We start from the raw sequence: 26,727 nt of genomic DNA, 5'->3' as shown, positions 1-26,727 counted from the left end.
GTGGGGAGCGAAGGCTGGCCTGTGTGGTCTGATCCAACAGACAAGCTACTGTAGTTCAAATTGCTGAAAAAGTTAATGCTGGTACTAATAGAAAGGTGTCAGAACACACAGTGCATCGCAGTTTGTTGCGTATGGGGCTGCTTAGGCGCAGACCAGTCAGGGTGCCCATGTTGACCCCTCTCCACTGCCGAAATAACCTACACTGGGTACGTGAGCATCAGAACTGGACCACGGACCAATGAAAGAAGGTGGCCTTGTCTGATAAATGACGTTTTCTTTTACATTGCGTCGATGGCTGGGTGTGTGTCTGTCGCCCAACACTTGGCACCAGGATGCACTATGGGAAGGAGGCAAGGCGGCGGAGGCAGTGTGATGCTTTGGGCAATGTTCTGCTGGGAAACGTTGGGTCCTGCCATCCATGTGGATGTAACTTTGACACATGTTGTAGACCATGTGCATCCTTTCATGCCAACGGTGTTCCCTGATTGCATTGGCCTCTTTCTGCAGGATAATGTGCCCTGCCACAAAGCACAAATGACTCAGTAATGGTATGAGGAACACAACAATAAATTCAAGGTGTTGACTTGGCCTCCAAGTTCCCCAGATCTCAATCCAATCGAACATCTGTGGGATGTGCTCAACAAACAAGTCCAATCCAAGGAAGCCCCACCTCGCAACTTACAGGACTTACAGGATCTGCTGCTAACGTCTTGGTGCCAGATACCACAACACACCTTCAGAGGTCTAGTGGAGTCCATGCCTCGATGGGTCAGGGCTGTTTTGGCGGCAAAAGGGGGACCTACACAATATTAGGCAGGTGGTCATAATGTAATTGCTGATTGGTATATGTATATATACACACAAAAAAGACAGTTTATTAGTAATGACCTGCAATGACTTGCACCCTGCCCAAGGGATGTACTTATACTTTAGGCTGCAACAGACAAGTTTAGTTTTACTCTCCATAGTGCCATAGTGCTGGATTTAACTCTCCCCCCCAAAAAACCTAAATAATAAATACACTCATTGAGCACTTTAAAGTTCATGATAGCTTGTTCAACAACTCAACATAATACCCAGTGTTTTCTACGTGCTGAATAACTTTGCTGTTGTAGTTATCAAATCGAATATCCTTTTGAAGTAGACTTAGCTCAATACTGTGGATGAATTTGCACATCAAGCCGCTACAGAAGCAAGAGTCCGTCTCCTGCTGATAAAAGCTGTTTGGGCTCAAGCCAGGACTTGTGCAAAGCATTTTAAAAAACAAATGGTAATATCTACGATAATGTGCTTCAGGGAAACAATATCGAGTGACTGAGCCTCATCTATTTTTTTAACCCAACAACTCTGACAAAACTCATCGCCGTCAAGTGCAATTCTGCAATGTCACTCACATAGAGATACTGTTGCCTTGTGGATGAATTGGGTAACCTTATCATGATAAATTGTTGAGTCTCTTTAGATTGTTGATATTTTAATGATGGGGATCTCCGTTAATAGTAACTTTCAAAGGCCAGTCAAACCCGTTCTACCATCCAAGTTTCACTGATCACATCAAACACTCAACTGACCTAAAGAATCACCTCATCTGATTTTTGAAAATGTACATGAGTGCATTCAAATAAATGACTCCTTTATCTGATGGAGAGCCCCTATCACCATTGCATGCTGATTGATCATCACATATTTGATTTGATCACACACTAATCAATCTGATTTGTAAATATTTTGAAGAGTGCATCACACATTCAATTGCCAGACAGATAACTGGGAGCGCAAAATTTGACTATTCAGCAAAAAAGGAGGAGAGGAGATTCTGCCTAAGGGTTTTTATTGTATGAAATTCAATTTAGTATAAATGTAAGATGTCATTTTTTTTTTTTGTGTTATTATAAAAGGTGAATAAGGTAGCTTTGTTCATTTCAATGCTCATTCATGTGCATGAAGCATACATTGGCCAAGTTACACATGGCCAGCCATTCCCAATATATTTCAAAATGTTTGTCCAGGGACAATTATTGCCCTATATGGAAGGCAGTCCACTGTCTTTTATTACCAACTGAAGCCAATGATAGCAAGCACATTAGGCCTGTAAGTGAGATTAGCAGACATGAGACTGCCATGGAACGTAACTTTATGTGATTACACTGTAACGATGCCTTCGTAGAGTACTCACAATCTCTCATGTTTCTTGATTAAACTTTAATTCCTCGTTAGAGAAATAATTTTCAAAGTAAGAGTGGCACAGCATAACAAATGGCAGGTTTGGAAGTTTCACAGTGCCAGAATCAAGCTGTTGGTGAGGGAGTCATTTTTGTATGGGGGCCCTCAAAGTGTATTTTTCATGTTGAGCTATTTTTAATGTTTGCGACGAAGGAATGTGTAAATGTCAACGTGGTGTCAACTGTGCTTTGACAGCCTATGGGGTTATTGCAAGATTTCTATGTGTTGCCAAGCAACTTGCCATACTTGTGTACTCTCAGAAAAATGTTTCCAAAAGAGTTGTTTGGCTGGTCCTGTAAGGGGTTTATTTTAATAACCCTTTTTGTTCCAGATAGAACCATTTTGGTTCAAGGTTGAACCTTTTGGGCATTCATGTAGAACTGCATCCACAGATGGTTTTACATAGAACTCAAACATGTTTGATCTGTAATCAAAAAGGAATTGACCTCAAACCCTGTTTTAGTTCGGTCGTTATCCACTCAGGCGCTCCTGTCATCAATGCGTTTTTTATGTTGTCAAGTCCCAGACAGAATCTGAAGGCGACCAATTATGTTTGATCTGGTACCAGACATCCCAATATTTTTTCATTTTAGCAAATGAGAGCTCTCTAGGAACAAAGCAAATCAGAGGATGACGGTACCCAGAATGTGTGCAGATTGTGTAGACTTGAGCTGGAGCCATTACAAGTACTAGTTCAATATGCATTTACCAAAGTGTGACATTGTTACAGCAATTAATTTTGCAACAAATAGTATTGAATAGAACATGCATTTGGTTAGATGGTAAAAGTGAACATCGGAAATGTTTGAGAATGCTTTGAGCCAGGCTTATTATAGCAACGTTAACAGTATGACCATGTCACATTTTGTGGAGACAGCTTTCTGTGTGGACTACTACATTGTAAAGAGAAATAAACCTATGAGAGAAAACGCATAGCAGAGAATCAGCAGTGTTCAGATTTCAAAAGTCCTGTGTTTTATATGAAGTGAAAGTTGGGCTAAATTTGGAGCATACACGTTTGTTATAGTAATGATTATAATGATGATCTGGGACCTATACCAACCACTTTTACAAAAAGTGTCCTGCTGCTGCATTTAGTTGCCTGAAGAATATATTTTTTTTTAAAGAGTGTGTGAATGTATTTTAAATGAGTGGGTCCCCTAAATTAGCTATGCTATTTACATATTTTCTAAATATGCACATCTCTGTAACACAGTGTTTCTCAACCCTGCTCCTGGATGTTTTAGATCTCTCCCTGCCATAACATACCTGACGTAGCTCATGAAGGACTTGATAATGAGCTGATCATTTTAATCAGGTCTGACAGAACAGGGAGAGATCTAAAACATGCTGGGCATGGGGGCGCCCAGGAGCAGGGTGGAGAAACACTGCTGTAACACAACCATTATGTTGTGGCAGCACAAACTAGGCAGTACATCAGCAACAGAGTAGTTCACTGTCACGGTGTGTGAGCATGGTGGAAAAATCACGGGGTTTGACATTTTATAGTTCATGTTTTCTGTATGTTTGGATTCCCTAGTCTGTTTGATGTCTGTTATTTCTATGTTTTTCTGTTAGAGATTCTTGTTTTCATAGTTCTATGTCTAGATCTAGTTTTGTACATCTATACTTGGTTCTTTTGTTTAGCCACACCCTCTTATCGCCTTCATTTGCTTCACTTGTTTTCTGCCTCACCTGTTCCCATCAGCTCTATTTTGTTCAGTCCTTGTTCTTATTGTCTTTGTGGAGTATTGTTTGTGCTGACATGGCTTTACTAACCCTTTTTTAAGTACGTTGTATATTTGAAACCTAGTGTACCGAAATGTTCCTGCCTGTTTGCCTTAGATTCCTCGCCTGATTCCTTACCTGTTCCATAGCCTTTGCCTCTGGTTTGATGCTCAGCCGGTTTTTTAACGACACTTCTAGCCTGACCTTCCTGAACTTTTGTCTGACTTTTGTTTATACCTAGTGTATGACCTTCTGCCTGTCCATTGAGCAAGATACCAGCCTCCTCCTGTGGTACGTTACTAAATACACACCTTTTGACTCCTGCGCTTGAAACCAGCACTTCGTCTCCCATCATATTTATTACATCAAGCTTTTCACATAATATTCAGGGGTTATAGTAGATTACATTTCTTAATAGCATGGTACTCTTAGTTGGTGTGTCCCAAATGTTCTGATATAATCATTAAATTTCCAACAATGTAATTAATGTCAGATTATAAGGCTTACAATGCCTATATTTTAGTTACAGATCTCTGTAGGAATATTTGTAATATAAACTATTTGATGAATTACTTTCTGTGGAATAAACACGACCAGTTCGGTCCTCATCAGATTGTCAAAAAAAAAATCACTCCAAACATTTGTACACTTTTTTCTTAAAGGAGAGTGATCACACACTCTTATGTCAGTGGATCTGGTAATGTTTCATGTACCATGTGTTTCTGCAACTTAATGAAGGAAAGAAATATCTGTTACAAAAAATAAGTGTAATGACATTGAACAAAAATATTGTTGTAATTATTGTGCTGCACTTGTTCAGTGTTTCTCTGCCTCTCTGGCACCAATGTGTCTAGCACCAAGGCCTGCTGTTGGCAGCTGTAATTTAAGAACATACTGCCTACACATTTAAACGTTTCTCTTAAGGCCCACCATGGGCTTTGGCCCAGAGGATTCATCCCCTGTAAGCCCCTGCAAGCCCTTGCATCAATCAGGGTCTGATGAAGAGATTTTAGGGACCGACTGGAAGACGGTTTCCAATGTTGCTCCTTGTTTCGTTTGCCATAGCTCTTTTGATAACCAAGTATATATTAACCTTTACTGAATATAAATAGTCTGTACAGGCAAAAGATAACTAGTGCACACAGAGAACGCATTATACACTTGTCTCATTTCCAGCGTCCCAGGGACACAATTTGGCAGAGTTGCGATTTAAAAATGTTCTATCAAATCTGGTAGCGGGATGCTGTCTCACTAAAAATACTGCGCATGCGGGGAGTGCGCTGATTTGACAGTCAGAATTTGCCACATTGCTCACTATATTGCAAGGCACACACTATTCCATGGAACGACGCACAATCAGCACCTGTCCTCTGAGTGGCTGTGGCTTTAGCGGTGGGAGGGGTCATTATTTGGCAGGGAGCGGCGAACAGGGTATCATTTCCTAGATACCGACAGCCGCGCGTGCCGTTCACCCATTCAGATTCAGCACTATTCTAAAGGAAAGCGCACGGATTTAGGCTATTCAGCTGAAGGACCGAGACCGAGAAGGCAGTATCTTTTGGGAATACAGAGTCAAAATATTAATCTTGCGTGATTTTTTGGAATAAAAGGGCTGTCATCAAACAAGGTAAGCTTTGAAAGCAGACCACTAACAGACGGTTTTGGCTAGCAAAATTATAGCACTGTTTCGCTTCTGTGTTTGCTGGGTCAGGCGCTACATTGTAGCAAGGCGAGGTTCAAGCATTCTACGGTAGGCTACTCAATTCATTTCTTTAGATTCATATTATACTGCTAACTTATCTATTTAAAATTACGTTTCATTCCGCACAAATTATGATTAGTATTTATCCGGGCATTGCCGGATAACTAGTGATAGCTAACCGTCATTTAAGCGGTTAGCCATCCTGCAAACTGAGTGCTGAAGCGCGCTGACAGCCCTGCTTGCACGAGCCCGGGTTGGAAGAGTCGAAAGAGCTGGTCACTGTGTAGCATATTAGCTAGATCGCAGTAAAGCTACCACATATTGTACTGCCTAGGTTTTATTCTAGTAAATAACGGGTCGTTCACTGGACTACAACATGGGTTTCGTATAGCCTGAGTGAAATTACGTTGATCGGGACTTGAAATGGTGTAATTTCTCATCATTATAGTAATTCAGTTTCCAATCAGAATCTTTCAGTGTGCATCCACATCCATTGTCGATGAGCATCCCATCTTTTCATCCCCATCATCCGGATAATGCCCCGTTAGCCAATTCTTTGTCTTACTTAGTCTACTATTCATCCTCGTCTGATAGAAATCGCCTAGGAACAGTCAAATATATATATTGAATTGATGATGCTTATCATCATTTAAGAATTTATATTTATCACAACATTTGTGCATGTCTCTTGGAATCATTTAGATTTTCGACTCAGCTAGTTGCTTCACTATTTTCAGGTGGTTTTTATTCGTAGCCTAATAGCGTAGGTTATTAAGTGGGCAGTTCTGGCGTTTTCAAACTACAAACCTAAAAATTGACAATGTTAATGTCAAATCTTGTTTTTGCCTTCGCATCGGAACCCTTTTATCGCACTTACGTGGATTCATTCGGATCATTTGAGCGTCAAAGCAAAGAACAAAGTACTTTAGCCTACATAATAATTCCTTATTTTTCTACGATAGCTATTTGTTGTTCTTATTATAATGTGTCGGTTGCTGTAGTTGTTACCAATCATGTGTTTAGGCCGAAAATAAAAGTGCAATAGTGTCTGAATCTCTGAGTAACAGTTTGCATTTCTATAGTTCAGTCAACGGTGGTGATATACAAGTCAGTGTTCTTGTACTTTTGTTAACATGTGGGATGGGAAACAAGTTTCTAGTTTTACAAGTTAATATAGGTTATTGGCTTTCTTTGTGTGTATCCATTCCTAAGGGCAAGTTGTGGTGCCTGTCTAATAATAAGCTAATAGTAGTGATTGGCTGACTGCCCATTAGCAAAGTTCCTTCCAGGCAGTGTGTGTAGGCTAATATGTTTGTGCATGTGTACAGTTTAATAATGTCCTGTATGGTAATGGCTGGAATATGACTGTGTGCTTCTGGATAGCGGCGTAAACTCTCTTGTGCGGGCACTCACGCTCTCACATACACACACATTCTGTTCCTGTAACCAGATCTGGGCTTGGCATCTCAAAGGGCTTCAGGGTTTGTGGAGTGGCCACAATTAGAAGGTGATCTTTTGATTGGCAACCAGGCATGCAGGGAGGACACTCTGTGTTTTCTAAAGTGATTTGTTGTTGTTGGTGGTGTGTGGTTGGGTGGGTCGGTGTATGCACAGTATTCCAAAGGTCAGAGTTAGCCTTGCGTGATTTTCCAGCACTGCGTGCTGTACTCTAATTTGTAAATCCCATATTGCCTCACAGAGAATATTTGAAATGGAGACTATGCACAGTACTGGTAGGTCTTAGTCACTACAACACATAGAAGGCATCTAAAATGTTTGCATGATCATTCAAATGGAAATCTTTCACTGCTTCACTTGTTTTCTACACTTGCTGGTCAAATGTCATTCAGGATAAAGGGAGTTAGATGCCATTTTGCCCTGGGTTAGCATTAGAATTGAGTCATACATTATGTCTTACAATGAGTGTCTTGTGTTGTCCTGACTGATACACAATCAATGACAGTTCAATAGGATTGTGTACCTGGTCTCCAGGGAGATGGTGGCCGGGGCCAAATTGGCAGGACACTGTGGCTACATTTACAAAGACAGCCTAATTATTTTGACAAGCCACATCAGATCTTTCCCTAACGCAGATCAGATGTTTTTTTCAGATTTGATAACATTTTTCAAGTAATTAATAAGTAATTAGTGAAGTGAAAATATTACAACTGGGCTGTCAATCTAGACGCAGCCTATGTAGTCAGAGGCATGGAAGCCACAGGCTGGAAAAATGTTGGGTTAAGTTCATTATGCATCAAACAAAAGCAAATACATTTATACAGTACTGGGAGGGACTTCTGGTAGGGAGAACAGGGACGCTTCCTATAATATACCCTCATTTTGCTGGAAATACATTTTGTGCGCTATAAAAATACCAATTAAGATATGCATTCCTAGCTCACATACCCTTTTTGATCCTTAATGTTTCTACCAATATGCTTGTTACCAGGGCCACGACCACTAGGGGACCTCTGACCGCTAGGGAGCACCCAGCCGATAGGGTAGAGAGGGTCCCCAATCAAATTTTGCTTAGGGCCCCCAAAATGCTAGAGCCAGCACTGCTTGTTACATCCATGTAACATTTTAGGCCATTTTGATGTTCAAGTGCTTCTATTTCCTACTGGTCAATTTAGAATTTAGGTGTCTAAGAAGACACTAATATAATTAAATTTGTCATATTTTCTGAGATTTTGTGTGTAGGTATTCATACTTTTGTGTAGGTGATTAATGTTTTTATTCATGTATTCATTACCATTCCCCAAAATATTAATATATTTTTTTAAGCACAGCAGACATTGTGAATTTTCCAATACATTTTGTATTATTTTATTCCAAAATTAGACAAAATGTCATTCCTATTGCAGGTGCTGTTAAAGGGTGCACTTGCATAAAGTCACCCCTCTTGAGCAAAGTGTAAATGAAAATTAACTAACTTAATCATGATCAGTACTATACCTGGCATAGTTTTGTATTTTCCAGTGTATTTATGGCCAATACAGTTTATTTTAAAATAAAGTTTTTCTTTGACAAAGCAATTCTCTTTTTACTGTAAATCACTAGAGTTCCAATTAAAATACTCTATAACAATGTTGTTTCAATTGAAACAGATGGCATTGGTGTTTTTTGATTACATATAAACAGCCTACCTTTTACAATAAAACCTATGTTAGATTTATAAAGCAAACAAATATTTTAGATATGTAAATCCTTCAAAAGAAAAATTGTCCTGAGGCCGCTGCACTTATTTGATCACTTTGAGAACAAAGATATTAATTTAATTATTGACTGGTTACTAAATGAGTGAGGGATGGGAGAGACTGTGGGAGATTTTTTACAGCCGATCAGCTGTTAGTTAGGTATTCACTCTTTCTGAAGGATAATTTCTTTAGTGTCAAACTTGAGAAATCCCATATTTCTATAAAAATGTATGACCATTAAATTATTAAACATGCAAATAGCAACAATGCAGTTTAAGTTTAGGATGTATCCAAAATGTCAATATATGTCTTTTAACACTGAATCTGGAGACAGACTTGTTTGGAACTCTCATGGGCTTCAAAGGTACATTTTATCTAGTCCAGACAAATCTCTCATATTGTATACAATATCTTTGCTTGACAGGAAATGTGCAAGTAAATTCATAACTTCAAATGAGAGATTCAGCTTTTTATTTAGCCTTCATATAAAATTGTGCTGTAAATATTCGATTTTGGTTGGATTAATAGGTAGTGGGTTTACCCAGAAAAACTACGTTCAGACTGATCACAGTGTCAGGCTGTGTCCGGTAAATTGTTTTGGGAAAATAAATGCTGCAGGTCTCATTGTCTGGGGACAGATTCTCCTAATGGAAGCAATGGTAGTGTTAAGCCTTAGTCTAAAGAATTACTGCTGCATCTTTCCTTCCATGCAGCCTTTGGATGAATAAAAAATATTACTGCATTTCAGGCCACAGAATTTGTTTTGTAATACAAAGAAAAATCTAATATTCAGTTTACAATTTGGTGTTTGCTCAACTTGTCTTGCGTTTATTCTACTAGATTTTATTATTTAGTTACAATGAAAAATAAATCTTCACCATAGGGATGGTACTAGTTCTTTTCACTAGATGTAACTCTTGGCATTCAGGCCTAATAGATGGTTGGCGTCTCATCAGACTACAGAATATACTTCTTCATGCTCTCCATCCTTCAGGTTCCATATCATATCCCTTACACTCAGGAATGGCTTCTGACTAGTCACTACCTACTAGTCACTATGCCTGTTTGATTGAGTGCTGCAGAGATGGTTGTCTTTCTGGCAGGTTCTTCCATCTCTACAGAACATCTCTGAAGCTGTGTTAGTGTGGCTATTGGGTTCTTGGACACCTCCCTCTGACCAAGGCCCTTCCTACATGGCCACTCTAAGGACAGTTGTATCTTGGAGGTCTACTGAGAGTTCCTTGCTTGGAGTACATTGCTTGGCGTATGTACTGACATTATGTGTGAGATGGGTGTGTTGGATTGGTCTTAGGTGGACTCCAGTCAAGTTCTAGAGAAATGTCAAGGGTGTTGAAAGGACACAGGATGCAACAGATGCAACTGGATCTTTCTATATTTTTGTCTGGTCTTTTTGCATTATATATATATATATATACACTTATACATACGTACAGTGGGGAGAACAAGTATTTGGTACACTGCCGATTTTGCAGGTTTTCCTACTTAGAAAGCATGTAGAAGGTCTGTATGGAGGAGTGGGCCAAAATCCCTGCTGCAGTGTGTGCAAACCTGGTCAAGAACTACAGGAAACTTATGATCTCTGTAATTGCAAACAAAGGTTTCTGTACCAAATATTAAGTTCTGCTTTTCTGATGTATCAAATACTTATGTCATGCAATAAAATGCAAATAAATTACTTAAAAATCATACAATGTGATTTTCTGGATTTTTGTTTTAGATTCTGTCACTCACAGTTGAAGAGTACCTATGAGAAATATTACAGACTTCTACATGCTTTGTAAGTGGGAAAACCTGCAAAATCAGCAGTGTATCAAATACATGTTCTCCCCACTGTATATGTATGTATTTGTGTGTGTGTATATATATATATATATATATACATGCGTGTGTATAGTATAATATTGTGATTTTATGCTGACCATTCTTATTATTTAACTATTAATTATTTGTTGTTGAATAGTGCCGTAATCTTTTTTGGATGTTGTAAAACTATTTTGAATCTCTAACCTTAACTAGTCAAAGTTGATTGCCTGAACTGTTAACCAAAGTATCTATAAAAAAAATTATGCAGAAGCTGTACATAATATAGTTCAATTCAGTCAAAATTAGGGAACCGTTTTTTCTCAGTAAATTGTCAGATATCAATCAGAAGAGAGAGTGAGTTGCTTAATTCCAAGCTCAAATGAATTTGCAAGAAAATAATAATTAAAATGTATGCACTCACTAAGTAACCTTTGGTTAAAGCATCTGCTAAAAATGCTGTTAAAAAACATAAATACAATTTGAGCCCAGCTGGTCGGATTACCCAGTGATATGGTGGGAAGTGTAGTGTCAGCAGACTGCAGTGAGTCACTGCACTGCTGTTGGAGAGAGTGAGCACATTGCACTCGTCTGCATTCTTGCAAGCTGTCAATCAGCCAGAGAGCACACCCACCAGGAGAGTATAGTCCCCATGGACACAGAGCTTAGTAAACATGTGCAGCTGCCAAGAGTGTTTTCATTCCAGTAGCCTCCCAGACAGACACCATGATTGAGGGGGAAAAAACAATCAATCACATTCTTCACAGGGGCATTAAAAATGTAGCATACTAATGTTTAGTAAGTACACCAATATAGTAACTATGGAAGTCAGGCAGTGATTCTTAAACCTCTTCTCCGGGATCCTCAGCTGCCTCATGTATTTGATCTATTCCAGTTCATTCTCAACTGATTCAACTGGCCAACTAATCACCACGCCCATGATAGGTGAATCCATTTAGTTAGGGCTACAACCCAATTGTGAAATGTCTGGTGTTTCAAATGGAAGAATTGATAACCAGTGAATTAGGGAATTATTGTGTATTACTCTGTGTGCGTAACTAAACCAAATTAATTTATTTTTCCTGCAACCTGTTGATAAATTGGTCGTGGGGAAATCTTTTAAATCTATAAAGCATGGAAACAGAGGAGCACAAAGCACTTTTCTAGCAAGATGAAAGGGTTCTAACTTCTCTATCTCATTAAAATGTGAAATTACCCGTGAGAAAGTTTTTCTTTTTCTTAAATGCACGGGCTGCGAGGGAGCTAATCGACACAGCTGAAAGATTTAGGACATTCAAGTTCTCTTAGCAAGAGACAAAAGTACATAGCACAAGTTCTCTGCTGCAGGTTTGCCTTTAGAAATTGGCGTAGTCTACAGGACAATGTTCATCATTTTTCCGCTGACTAGGCCAATTTCTCTGGGCAGACCTGCTGCGGAGCATTTTTAAAGGTCCTCCCAAGACCTTTTCTCCCCCAAAAAATCCTCATAATTTGCCTGTCAGACTTGGAAAGAACTTGTCGCTCCTTTCCTCTGAACAGAGTTAGGGATCTTGACGGGATTGGATTGTTAAAGGTTTCTTTTTGTTGTGGACCCATCAGTTGTGAGTGGGCCCTGGCTGACCCGTTCGGTTTATTCAGTCGCTGACAGTGCAGTCGATGGGCGATGACAGCTCAAGCATGCCTCAGGTCAGGGGATTTCAAACATCCCCTCGGGAACCGCCAGCTGTTCCATGTTTGTGGACTATTCCAGTGTTAGCCCATCTTATTCAACTAGTCAGCTAACCGTTAAGCCTCTTGATTATGTGAATCCGGCAGCTCGTTTATAGGTACAGCATAACGGCCCAGGGGAAACATTTGAAAGCTCCACCCTAGGTTGTACCCCTCGATGGATGTTCTGGGGCTCTTGATGTGCTTCAAGTGCACACTTTGCCCTTTCTCTCAGTTGACCAGTAGAGCTTCACTGTCTCTTTCCAACTATACAATCTGTACTTGGATGAAGTTGTGCCCAAATGGCAGCTCATTCCCAGATCAGTACACTATGTTTCACCAGATCTCATGTATATAGTATAATTTGAGACAATGACTTGAGTCTGACTTCCAGGGATCTCAGCAGTCTTGATTATGCTGCAAGTTATGTAATATACTTTTCTGACCCTGAATTGTTCATTCTTCCAGTACAAACCCACAGGCTATGTTCTCATATCCAGTATGAACCAAACATTAGGGGTCAATTTTGAGTAGAGTGCTAGCATAAAATGTGTTTACTTATCTACTTGCTGTAGTGAAGCCTCGCACAGTCTGTCCTCTGTAGGAGCACAAAGCCAAAGATCTGACTGGATCTTAGACTTATAGCATATCAGCTCGCCTGCATTATGGAGATAAACCTATCAGTCATTGGCTTTGCCTCTTCTCCTAGCCCATTGAGGTCTAATTTGACAGCATATTCGAAGTGTATGACCTGGGATACAGATGAGCTCCTTTTCAGTTTCAGGCGGTGGTGTTCCGATCATAGCTGGAAAGTTTGATGTCCCTTGTCATCTCCAAAGACGTGGAAATGAAAGAGCAGGGATCAGAAGGGACAACACAGCACTGAATTTCTTTGGGCAATGATGACTTTAAACTATAGCAGTAGTAGACTTAGTGTCTTCCAGGTCAGCACATCAAAACTTTTCCTCTGGCGCCAGTGAGTAATTCATTTTGTATCAGCATTACATTATTTGGTACACCATGATATTGGCACACCAAAGTTATTATCATACCTTAATTATAGTAAAACACATTTTCTTCACATTTCTTCATTTGTACATTAAGATTAACTAAGAACATTCCTTAGGACACATGGATATCTGAGCTAAATTCCAACCATATTCTTTAGTAAAATTAACTATTTAACAAATCACCTTCTTATATACTTTGAAACCATATTTGCAGTAAACAAATGCGATTTCCTCATGCTGAAAAAGTTAGCACACCACTACATTTAGCATCTCATAAAATGGCTACAATTAGATTTAGATTGCCAGGTAACACCTGGGTAAATACCAAAACTAATGGAATAATGTGCTCTGGACAGTTGAGTTCACAGGTGGATTGGTTTTGCTGCAATGCCACATGCCATGTTTTGTAAAACCTAAACACTTTAAACACTGCCTTTGAACAAAAGAACCTCATAACAACCATAAAGCATACAGGTGGTGGCATTATGGTTTTGGGCTGGTTTGTTGCCTCAGGGCCTACCCAATAATTCCATATTTTTCCGGCGAATTTTTGAGGAGAATGCATGCCCATTTGTCAAAACCATGAAGCATAAACAGACATGGATCTTTCAAAAGGACACATACACAACAGAAAGGCCCAAAAAGAAGAAAATGTTGGCTAAGGAATGGCCGAGTGAAAGGCCAGATCTCAATGCTATTGAAAAGCTGTGGGGAGACACAAGCAAAAGGTATCCTGAATCAGCTGTCCTTGACTCATCTAGCCCTTAACTTTCAACTCAAGCGATTCTTCATGTTGTTCAGTGCTCTCCCATTCAGTTTGCATACCACATACTAAATAGGTTGGGGAGCAAGAGAGAAGAGAAAGAATGAGAGAGAGATAATGAGAACTATAATACATTTGTTTTGTAAGTTCAATATATTATGTCGTTTTTACTTCATAAGAGGGAGAGACAGACAATTACAGATATAATTTAAACCTCATGCAGTTTTAAGCTGGTTTCAGCAATCAAATACTATAATGCATTTTGTGCTGAGACACATACATTATATGTCCATAGATGCGCCAAATGTGGCATGGATGATATTCCCTGTTCAATAGTGTCCCCATGTAGGCAAAGTGAATCAGACTTTATAAATTGCCTAAATTCATGGCTTTGAACATGTACTAGTTGTATAGATATCACCAAGATAGTTTTGAGAACCAAAATAGGTTCTCATTTAGGGACAGATAAAGATGCATTGTTTTTAAGAGTGTAGATTGTTGTTGGTTAAATAACTTTTTTTTACATGAATGGCCTTATGTGTGAATCCCATCACAGTTCATGTGGAACATAAAAAAAAAGAAAAAAAAAAAGATTAGGAAATATATAGATATGGATAATAAACAACTCACAGAATGGTAAATCATAATTGAAAATTACATTTGTTTTTGTTTAGTTATTGCTATTTTGGACTGTCACTTTTTACTAGAGATTTATACTGCTAAGCAATATTGATATACCACAAGCTGCCAATGTCTATCATTGTTTTGAGATTTCTTTACCTGCATAACTTGACAAACTAAATAAAGAATTGTGCAAATGCAATCATCTAAAAGTTATATTTGGAGTTTTTTTTCACATAATCCAAAATGACGCCAATCTAATATGGTGGATGTTGGCCACTCATGAGGCCACTTATGAGGCTTATTACAGCACCCCCATTAGACCGAATTGCATGCCATTTAATCAGAAGTTGTGGCCCTTGGGCCTGTACTACCATGTAAATGTCTGACCCGTTGCATTTTATCTCCCAGGAATTAGCAGGAAAATAAGAAGAACCAACGCTAACAATTGCAATCGTTTTTCACCAGTGCATGCTGAAACCCAAATGAGAGTTAAAAGGAGGAGGAAAGAGAGAGAGGCGTAGAGAGAATTATTCGTATGCCAAGTTTTGCTCCCACGGCTTCATCGCCCATAGAGACGCCTCCAACACTCATCCCTCAACTGAGGCTGACAGTGTTTTAAAAGACACCATGTATGTGTCCCGTATTCCCCACACAGGGCGCTAGCTCCGGTGTGCCCCACAGCTGGGATGTGTTCCATGTATTCATAAAACAATAACAGCTTGATAGACATTCTCTCTTTCGCTGTTTACTCTGTATCTATCTGTTACTCCTCAATGCCTGTCTATAATTCGAGCACAAAAAATAAATATTATGACCTTTAGTTGTGTTTTGCGACTAAAGCGTATTGGTGGGTTCGACTTTTGACAGGCCCTGTAGAACTGGGTCGCAGGCCTTCGTTTCTTTCAGATGTCTCATAAAGTGCCTTCACAGCACTGTCATTCACAGCTGTGTGACCAACAGCACTGTAATCCCTGTTTAGTGTACTTTTTTTGGCTGGAGCTCATGCAGCTACATGAAATAGAGTGGGGATGTTACTGTATGCTAATCCTTGATGTTCAGTCACTGAGCAATCTCCAACCCCCCCACCCCCCCCACCACCCTCACTCAAATTCTGCCACTGTCTTTATCCGCCCAGTGCCTGCGACGCCTTGTTCTTTTGTTTACATCTGAGGCAAATCTGTGAGCAGGATCTAGCTGGAGGGCTCAGAGGCAATGCAAGGCAGCGTTGTCTCCCCGTCCTGTGTCCCCTTCCATTGTCCACCCTCAAACTGTGCGCACACACACACGCACATAAACACAGTAACGACCAGGGACAAATGCGGCCCCGCAGTACCGGATCAGCCCTCAGCTCCACCTGCGCAGTGCAGAGGTCCTATTGTCTTTGCATTGTGTGCCAGTGTTAACTTCTCTATTGTTTAAGATGGAACGTTTTGCACCTGCCTATGCTATTATTATATCTTTTTTATTCTCTGGCACATTGAGCATCCCAAAGGGAATATTGCATCAGATGCATATTATTAATTGTGGACCGACTGCACACTGACGCACAAAGGCTAGCATTTGCTCACTTCAGAGCTGGGCCATGTTTGTCAATCACTCATTCCTGCCACTTTTGTTCAGTCTTTGCCTGTCTGTTTTGGTTGACTCTCTGTGTCTGTCTGACTCTTGTCCTTCTGTCTGTCTTGGGAGAATAGTATACTGACACACACACAGCTTTGTGTCATTGTCATTTCTGTCAGATGCTTTCATGCCCACCAGAATTATTAGACCTCTTGGTAAGTGTAAACTAAATATCCAAGTGATCAGCTTCATCTAATACTCAAAATATGAGAGAAATCTGATGATTAATTTGAGGTATAAAACAACAACATAGGTTTTATCAATATCACAAATACTAGCAACACTGATGAGGTCATGTCTTTTCTTATAATGTTCAGTAAGATAGGATAACAAATCTGAGATTCAACCATGCAAAATCATTCAGCTCCTTTGGTCCATGGTCCTCACTCTCGGAATCTCCACTACAGCTCACCACACATGTATCCTGTGAGGGTTATGTCAAGGGACTTGGATAACATTGCGAAAATGTGATTATAATGGTCACACATTTTTATGTTGATCTGCAGAAATGCTTTGGATCCTGTTGGAAGATCCAACAAAGAACCAGAGTCAGCTAGATTTTCTCTACCATCTTCAGGAATTACAATCCTGCCATGCATCCTATCTAGGTTCACAGGGCCTTTTGAATCAAAACAGCCCCACATCCTCTTGAATCCACCACTATACTCAAGGGGAAGTCTGTTTTATTTTTTTTCACGACCATCACTCTTTATGCCTATAAAAGTTTTAATTATGTTTGGTAAACTCCAGGCACTGACAATTGTGCCTTAATGAGTGTAGACCCTTCTTTTGGCAATACATTCAAGCAGCTTATTGGCATGGAGATAACAGTTATTCAAAGAATTTTAGATTTTGTGACCCCAAGATTTTTACAATGTGCAATTGTGCAACTTTACTTTTTGATTGGGCATTCGCGCATATTAATCTTTCCACCCGTGGTTCTGATTATGGCTGAACACTGCAGTTGGTGGTGCAACTGCTCAAATATTTTTGATCAGGGATGCATAATGCTGAGCAGGGGTGATACAGTTGTGCTCATAAGTTTGCATACCCTGACAGAAATTGTGACATTTTGGCATTGATTATATTTTTTTATTTAAGGATAGGGATAATATGAAGCCATTTATTATCACATAGTTGTTTGACTCTTTTTTAAATCATAATGATTAAAGAAATCACCAAAATGTTCCTGATCAAAATTTTACATACCCTTGAATGTTTGGCCTTGTTACTGACACACTGGTGAAAAATGCAATTTAAAGTTAATTTCCCATACAAATGGCTTTTTAAACTGCAATTAGTGTCTGTGTATAAATAGTCAATGTGTTTGTTAGCTCTCACGTGGATGCGCTGAGCAGGCTAGATACTGAGCCATGGGGAGCAGAATAGAACTGTCAAAAGAACTGCGTAACAAGGTAATGGAAGTTTATGAAGATGGAAAAGGATATAAAAAGATATCCAAAGCCTTGCAAATGCCAGTCAGTACTGTTCATTCACTTATTAACAGGTGGTAAATTCGGGGATCTCTTCATACAAAGCCAAGGTCAGGTACACCAAGAAAGATTTCAGCCAAAACTGCCTGAACAATTGTTTGGGATACAAAGAAAAGCACACAGGTAACCTCAGGAGAAATACTGCTCATGAAAAAGACGGTGTGGCTGTTTCAAGGAGCACAATAAGACAAACCAAAATGAGCTGCATGGTCGAGTTGCCAGAAAGAAGCCTTTACTGCGCCAATGCCACAAAAAACCTGGTTACAATATGCCCGACAACACTTTGACATGCCTCACAGCTTCTGGCACACTGTAATTTAGAGTGACAAGACCAAAATGGAGCTTTATGGTCACAACCATAAGCGCTATGTTTGGAGAGGGGTCAACAAGGCCTATAGTGAACCGAATACCAACCCCACTCTAAAGCATGATGGTGGCTCACTAATGTTTTGGGGGATGTGAGGCACAGGGAATCTTGTGAAAATTGATGGCAAGGTGAATGCAGCATGTTATCAGAAAATACTGTCAGAAAATGTGCATTCGTCTGCACAATAGCTGCGCATGGGACGCTATTTCACGTCATTATTATTATTATTATAGTAAGATGACACAGCTGTCACAAAAAATGTACATATTTATTGCAAAGGAGAGAACAAATACAAATGTAAAATTTGACTAAATAAAAAAAAGGGATGGAGGGATGAGGGATCAAATTAATCTATAAGGGATCAATTTAATCTGTAAGAATACTACTATATTGCAAATGCTATTTAGGCCTACTGCTATGGAATAATCTTCTGGCTCTGCGAGGAAACCAACATATTCACTTTCTCTGGTTTCACAGAGTATCTAGTTGGAGTTGAATATTTCAAAATTTTTGTTCGGCAGAAAGCCTAAGTGCCGAAATGAGTAACGTAACATTCGGTTTCATTACCAAAGCCATATCTCCATTGTTTTTCGTCTTCTTCTGTGATGAGAAAAAAATGAGTGGTACCAGATAGCAGATTATGGGTTGATAACATTACTTAGCCTACAGTTAATAACGGACTCTTCCCAAATGCCCTCCAAGAGCCCAAATGTGTCTGTATCTGCTCAGCTGAAACCAGAGTGAAAGATGAAACCGTTTAATCTTTTTAAAATGGATTTTATTCTTTACATAAGACAACATCGGCCTACACACAGATGCATATTTTACTTAACAATGAAGTGGAAAACATAGTGATAAAGTAGTGTATACATATGGTGACACCGCAACGGTTTTGTGGTGGGGGAGGTTATTATGACAGCCCTACTTTTCAAACCATCGAGAGAGCAATCACACCTGTGCCGTTTTTCAGGCAGATTCATCATGACCCCTCTAGAGGAGATGTTTTTTTCCAAGGCAGTCGCATATTTCATGTAGATTCAAATTAAGTAGAGATTTGGCCCCAACCAGGGAGTCGTGGTTGGGTCCAAAAACCAATATTGGATGGCCGTAATCTTCGGGCCCTCAGGGAGCACTGCATTCAAAACAGACACGATTATGTAGTGGAAATCATTGCATGGGCCCATGAACACTTCCGAAAACCATTGTCTGTGAACACAGTACGTTGAATGGGAATACATTTCACTTGCAAAACTTCAGCAATTGGTCTCCTCAGTTCCCAAACACTTGTTAAAAGAAAAGGTTATGCAATACAGTGGTCAACATGCTCCTGTCACAACTTTTTTTGAAATGGGGATGTATTTTTCCAAAAACAATATAATTTCTCAGTTTCAACTTCTGATATGTTGTCTTTGTTCTATTTTTATTTAAAAATAAGGATACATGATTTGCGCATCATTGCATTCTTTTTTTATTAGCATTTTACGCAGCTGTAACATGTCGTACTTGGACTCAAACTCAGGTTCTCAGGATGGGAGTCTTGTTCACGGCACTAGTGTAACAGCTTTTACTTGGGCTCAAACCTTGGCCCTTAGGATGGGAATCGGGTGCTCTAGCAAGAAGGCTGCACCCCATGGGCTCTGCACTTTTTGCTCTACGCTCAAGACATAAAAATAAGTTTAAGAGATGAAAATGATACAAAAGTACCGACTGTTACCTAAGATTACCAATGAGGAAGAACAGCACTTTTAGAGTATAATCCCCACATTTGATACGAGCATTCGTATTGGGAAAACTCATCCTACAGTTAATTGAAGAATTATACAAGCTAGTTTTGAGTTACAAAGCCATTTCATCACCATACTCCTGCCAAGCCTTTACTGCAGCAATTTTGAGCTGCAGCTTGTTTTGGAGAGTTTCTGACTTCAGCCTCCTCTTCAGCAAATTAAATGCATGTTCAATCAGTTTCAAATCAGGATATTGACTTGGCCAATGTAAAACTTCACACTTTCCCCCCCCATAAACTATTTGATAGCCTTGGCAGTGTGTTTTGGGTCATCGTCCAGTTGTATTTTGAAGTGCCACACAATGGTGGCATTTTCTTGTACATTGGTAAACAAGATACTTTTGTACACTTCTGGAATAATTCTGCTGCCATCATTCGTTACTTCATGAATCAAAATGAGTGAGCTTGTTCCAGAGGCAGCCATGCAAGCCCATGCCATGACACCATCTCCAACATGCTTCATAGAGGTGGTGGTGTGCTTTGGATCATCTGCTGTCTTTTTTCCCCCTTTTCCAATCTCTTTGATAAAGGTTCACTTTCGTCTCATCAGTCCGTAAAACTCTGTTCCAAAAATGCATTTTAGGTCACTGAAAATTGACCTTTTGAAAAACTCCTTCTAGGGTGAAGATATTCAGAAACTCAGTTTTCAATGTTTACGTGTAGACATGAAAAGCTTTTGCTTGTTACCTTTGAGTGTGCGCCATTCTCTCCTTTTTGGCAATTTTGTGCAGTGGCGGACCTAGCGAAAATAGTGCTGGTTTAAATCTTGCTCACAGGACTGTGTACAGTTACTCTCCCACTAAATTGAGGCATTATAGTGCGCTACGTAGGTCACTGCTACATCCAAAACTTGCGCCATTGTTGTTAGCCTACTGAGATGAGATTGAGTTCGTAAGACATTGTGTATGAAGACCAAGTCTGTAAAATCATGAACAATTGACTATCATATGCTGCAATAAATAATTGAATAAATAATTACTCTCTCCCTTGATGACTGGGACACAATCATTATTTTAACCACTACACGAAACGGCTGATTTCTAACACTAGCTATTTCATTGTTGATATTCACCTTGGACAGTCAAACTTTATTTGCTTGAGAGAGAAAGGAAAATGCATATTATGTCTGACTCTGAATACAAGCATGAATTTTATAGAGCCTTAATTGTTCAACCAGAATACACTGGGGATGCATTGACCGAATAGATTCTTGGATAGCAGCTAAGGGGGGCGATGGTGAATAGTTTGCAAGTTCCAGTTTCAATTCAGCCAGTTCCGCCGTTTCGGCAGAATATAGTTTAAGAGATATTGATGCTAACGAAACAGATTACTGACTGTAGTTTTGAAGTGTTTTTGAGTTGTTTTCAGCTTGCAATGCGGTTTTGGTATAGTGGTACACATAGTTTCCATTCATGATATTGGACAATGCTTATAATGCTAATTACGTATGGGGACAAAGCTGAATAATGGATAGTTTTTTTACAAAATGACTCTGTACCTTCAGAAACAACTCAGGGTAAGTTGACTTTCACACAAATATGGTTTTTGGATGAACTATCCCTTTAATTGGTCCACTTACCATTTACTTGTGCTCAAAAGTTTCATACCCTTGGATAATTGGTCATATATGTACCATTTGTAAAGAAAACATGAGCGAGCAGGCAAAACACATGTCTTTTATTTCTTATGGGATTCATATTCAACTGTAGGTCATAACAGAATGGCACAATCATAAAACAAAACATGGCAACAAATAAAAAACTGACCCCTGTTCAAAAGACTGCATATCCTTAGTTCTTAATACTGTGTATTGCCCCCTTTAGCATCAATGACAGCGTGCAGTCTTTTGTAATGGTTGTCTATGAGGCCCTGAATATATGTAGGTGGTATAGCTGTCCATTCGTCTTGGCAAAATGCCTCCAGGTGATGCAAAGTCTTTGGTCGTCTTGTATGAACTGCACGTTTAAGATCACCCCAGTAATGACTGGCATTCGCAAGGTTTTGGATATCTTTTTATATCCTTTTCTATCTTTATAAAGTTCCATTATCTTGTTACGCAGTTCTTTTGACAATTCTTGTCTCCCCATGGCCCAGTATCTAGCCTGATCAGTGCATCAACATGATAGCTAACAAACACATTGACTATTTATACACAGATTGAAAAAGGAGCCAAACAACTATGTTATAATAAATGGCTTCATATGATCACTATCCTTCAATGAAATAAAATATTTCTGCCAGGGTATGCAAACTTATGAGCACAACTGTATACACCTATCAGCCATAACATTATGACCACCTGCTTAATATTGTGTAGGTCCCCAATTTTGCCACCAAAACAGCCCTGACCCATCGAGGCCTCCGAAAGTGTGCTGTGGTGTTTGGCACCAAGACGTTAGCAGCAGATCCTTTAAGTCCTGTAAGTTGCGAGATGGGGCCTCCATGGATCAGACTTGTTTGGAGGCCAAGTCAACACCTTGAACTCGTTGTTGTGTTCCTCAAACCAATCCTGAACAATTTTTGCTTTGTGGCATGGCACATTATCCTGCAGAAAGAGGCCAATGCCATCAGGGAACACAGTTGCCATGAAAGGGTGGCTGTGGTCTGCAACAATGCTCAGGTAGGTGGTACGTGTCAAAGTAACATCCACATGAATGGCAGGACCCAAGGATTCCCAGCAGATCATTGCCCAAAGCATCATACTGCCTCCGCTGGCTTGCTTTTCCATAGTGCATCCTGGTGCCTTGTGTTCTCCAGGTATGCGACCCACACGTATCCAACCATCCACATGATGTAAAACATAACGTGATTCATCAGACCAGGCCACCTTCTTCCATTGCTCCGTGGTCCAGTTCAGATGCTCACGTGCCCAGTGTTGGCACTTTCGGCAGACAGGGGTCAGCATGGGCACCCTGACTGGTCTGTGGCTACGCCACCCGAAACGCAACAAACTGCGGTGGACTGTGTGTTCTGACACCATTCTAACAGTACCAGCATTAACTTTTTCAGCAATTTGAGCTACAGTAGCTCATCTGTTGGATCGGACCACACTGGCCAGCCTTCGCTCCTCGCGTGCATCATTGAGCCTTGGCTGCCCATGATCCTGTTGGCAGTTCACCGCTTTTCCTTCCTTGGACCACTTATGACAGGTACTGACCTCTGTAGACCGGGAACACCCCACAAGGGTTGCAGTTTTGGAGATGCTCCGACCCAGTCGTCTAGCCATCACAATTTGGCCCTTGTCAAAGTCGCGCAGTTCCTTATGCTTACCCATTTCTTCTGCTTCTAACACATCAACATTGAGGACAGAATGTTCACTTGCTGCCTAATTAATCCCACCCACTGACAGATGCCATGATAACAAGATTATCAGCGTTATTCACTTCACCTGTCAGTGGTCATAATGTTATGGCTGATCGGTTTATATAGTTATAACAGGTTTTGTTCATACAAATATATAGGGTTTTGATTTCTTGAATATTGATTTCTTAATTAAGAATGAGTTTTCTATGAACAATTTCAATTCAATTGATGGTTAGATTTCTCTCATTTCAAGTATAGGATAACTCAACTGATAAACAACAATACAATTTTATCATAGCCATTTGTGCACATTTCTATCACTGAGCCCTAATTCTGGAGGGCACTGTATGTTGTTAAACTTTTAAGTAGCACATTGCTTATTTGGACACTAAGCTATTCCAAACAATTATCGTTAATTTCTGTGGCAGTCACATTTTTCATTTAATGGTGGAATGACAGCTTATCAGACTATGTTGTTGTATTGCCAAAGACAGAAATCAAATGACTGTAAAACAAATCCAATCTTTACATCACAGCTTGCCATATATCCTGCTGTTGGTGTAGAATAAAAAAAACAACGACAGTAATCCCCTTCTTGTTCACCCGATTTAGCCATTAAATTCCCGGCATATTCATATACATATTTAATTTGGATAAGGGGCCATACCTATTTGTTTTGCTGATTTGAATGGTTTATTTTTAGGAGACATGGAAGTCTATGTGCAAACAGTCCTCTTCTCAAATAACTAATCTAAAAAAAAATATGTGTTAAGTGTATTTGTTTCATTACTGCATTTGTGTATTTGGCAAGAGCAATATCCTGAATATGCTTTCATCTAAATGAATGATGTTGTCATTGGGACTGTTTGAATCACAAATTGTCTCTGCATCTTCAGCAAGCCCATCCAAGGGTATGGCAGCACAGCTGCATTGTAGCTTTTTGTGCTCCCTTCTGTCTTACCAATATGACTCATGAATCATCTGCATCTGCCGCTGTGATGAAGTGACATGCAAGTAGAAACAGCAGGGGGCTTCACTGATTTGCAGCTGTGTAAGAAATTCAACAACGTGTTTTTAAAGGGAAGATTGTGTGTCTGGTTTTGGAGCTCCACTAGTGTTAGCGCCGTTCTGGGGATGGTTCAATTTCAGTGTGCATGCCCATGCTTGTGTGTGTGCCTGTGGTAGTGTCAGCTTGGCCCTTTTGAGTCTAACTTCAAAGAGAATGAGGGGATCTGAGGGTCTGGTGCCGCCGCCTAAGGGAACCCGCAGAACATTCTCACCTTTAGGGTTGGAAAAACGTATGTTCCACACCAATTTCTTTGGTGTCTTCAAAGTGAGTCATTAGAATGGGTGAGGCATTAAAATATATTTTATTGCATCCTGGAATGGAGCCAGAGCATCGCTGGAGACAAATCTTCACTTAGAACACAAAACAAGTCAAATAGACTGAATTATTATTAACTTTGAATATGCTCAAATGCTGTAATTTATTATACAGATAAACACTGTCTATTTTCATAAAAAGAGAAATAGTTGGTAAATTTTTAACGCAATCTAACCTTGATCTAAATGTATATTTTACGTAGCTTTGTTAAATGCCTAATAGATATTTGCGTGTGTTCATCAAATAAAACAATGCCTTGAACTAAGAGAGCCAGACCAGTATACTTCTAGCACTGATTGAACTATTATCGGCTGTTCAGTGGGCCGTCTGTGCTCAGTGGCGGCATATGTGAGCTTGTCTTTCAAATAAAACAACAAGCTATAAAACCCCTCAAGCATCTCTGCCATCCAATTTTCCTGTAATATTTACCTATGTGTCTTCAATGGCTCCCTATTCCCTATAGTGTGCATTACATTTGACCAGAGTCTTATAGGCGCTGGTCAAAAGTAGTGCTTTGTTTAGGGAAAAGGTTGCCATTTGGAAACCAGCCTATTTTGAACTGCTTAGTTACTGGAGAAAAGTTTGCCTTGTCTGGGTTAAATTTCTTGCCAAATATCGTCCGTTTTAGAAAATGTTACCTAATGTGTTTCTCCCTGAAAAATACTTACTGCCACTGAAAGAAACTTTGTTCCCCTACTGTTGTACTGTGTTTTGTTAATGAGAGATTTGGTAGAGAAGGGAAATCTTAATGCTGTTACAAGACTGAAACAAAAACTGTGATTTCTGTGATTTCATAGTGGTGAGGCAACTTCAGTAATGCATCCTAAAACTGCACATGTCCCCACTGGGTGCACTAGATTTGACATTGGGCCATGATAAAAAGTAATGCATTAAATAGGGAGTACCCTGAAACAAAAACGTGTCATTAAGACATTCCGTGATGTTTGTGGGTGTCCCCGGAGTGACATGTTTACCGGCTTGTACGTTATTAGACATTCCCTATTAACATGCCTGAAATTAGAGGCAGAAATCTCACTATAAACAAACTACATTCCAATAAACTCTTAAGGAAGCCTGTGTACACCCTTACAAGTCTACATGGATGCTGACGTCACCCTTCAGAAGAACGTTATGGCTTCAGGCATCATTCATTATTCAGGGCACCCTGATAAATAGCCAGGAGGGACCCAGAAAGCCACTTATGTTGGCCATATGCCTCATCTGTGGCAGTTTAGAGGAAGCCTTCTGCTTGAGGCAATACTGTTCTCCAGCTAAAGCAGGTGTCAAGCGTAAAAGTGGCACAACTTTGATTCGGTTTGCCACATTGGTTTTTAAAGGTTGTAAGGTTTCATAATGCAGAAAATACTATTTCATAGTTGTATGTTATTTCCAAATTATTATTGATGTATTTTCAAAGGGGTGTAATGTTATGCACGAGGGGGTATGAGAAATTCCCACTATACCACAGCGAAGAGCTGTTCTTTGGCATGACAGCGTGGGCACAGGTCTTGAATTACCTGGTTTATAGTAATATTAAGGACCTGAAATCCTCTTTAAGTAGCACCATTAGGTCATTGATGTCTTACCTGACATAACTGGATCACTGGACAAGAAGTTGTCTACGGAACAACGGAGTTTCTAACCATGGTCAATTCATGTTCTTTGTAAACTATGCATTTCTTATGTAAAAAGGTCAAACTGAGAAGACTTCCAATATCTTAATTTGCATCAGACTTTTTCATGGACTACTGTGATTGCATTGTCTTAAGACAGGGCTCAATCCTGGTCCTGGTAGATTTTCACTCCCACCCTAGTTATGACTAGCTGAGTAGATTATTGGGCGGGGTTGAGTTGGGCTGGTGGATGTAAAAGATGTCGTCAATTAATAGGCTGGTCGTTGAGCTGCAACAGCACATTATGTTTTTCTGAAAATGCAGTTAGGCCATGCCTAGGAGAAGGTTGGTGAATGCAGTCAGGAAGCTCATGCCATTATGATCTCCAG

The 26,727-nt window shown here is 39.8% G+C and overlaps 1 protein-coding gene across 1 annotated transcript in view; it reads left to right on the top strand.

The window, feature by feature from the left end:
- The first annotated feature begins 5,317 nt into the window (after window positions 1–5,317).
- ctnna2 (catenin (cadherin-associated protein), alpha 2) overlaps window positions 5,318–26,727 on the top strand; it is a 524,553-nt gene continuing 503,143 nt past the window's right edge. The window contains exon 1 of the mRNA XM_029118384.2: window positions 5,318–5,578. The gene's annotated coding sequence lies outside the window, so the exon portion shown is untranslated. The remainder of the gene's footprint in view (window positions 5,579–26,727) is intronic.

Source organism: Esox lucius, chromosome 25, assembly GCF_011004845.1.
Source record: "Esox lucius isolate fEsoLuc1 chromosome 25, fEsoLuc1.pri, whole genome shotgun sequence".
In the NCBI taxonomy this organism is placed as follows: domain Eukaryota; kingdom Metazoa; phylum Chordata; class Actinopteri; order Esociformes; family Esocidae; genus Esox; species Esox lucius.
Note: the sequence above shows the minus strand (reverse complement) of the source record. Positions and strands in the feature narration are given on the sequence as shown.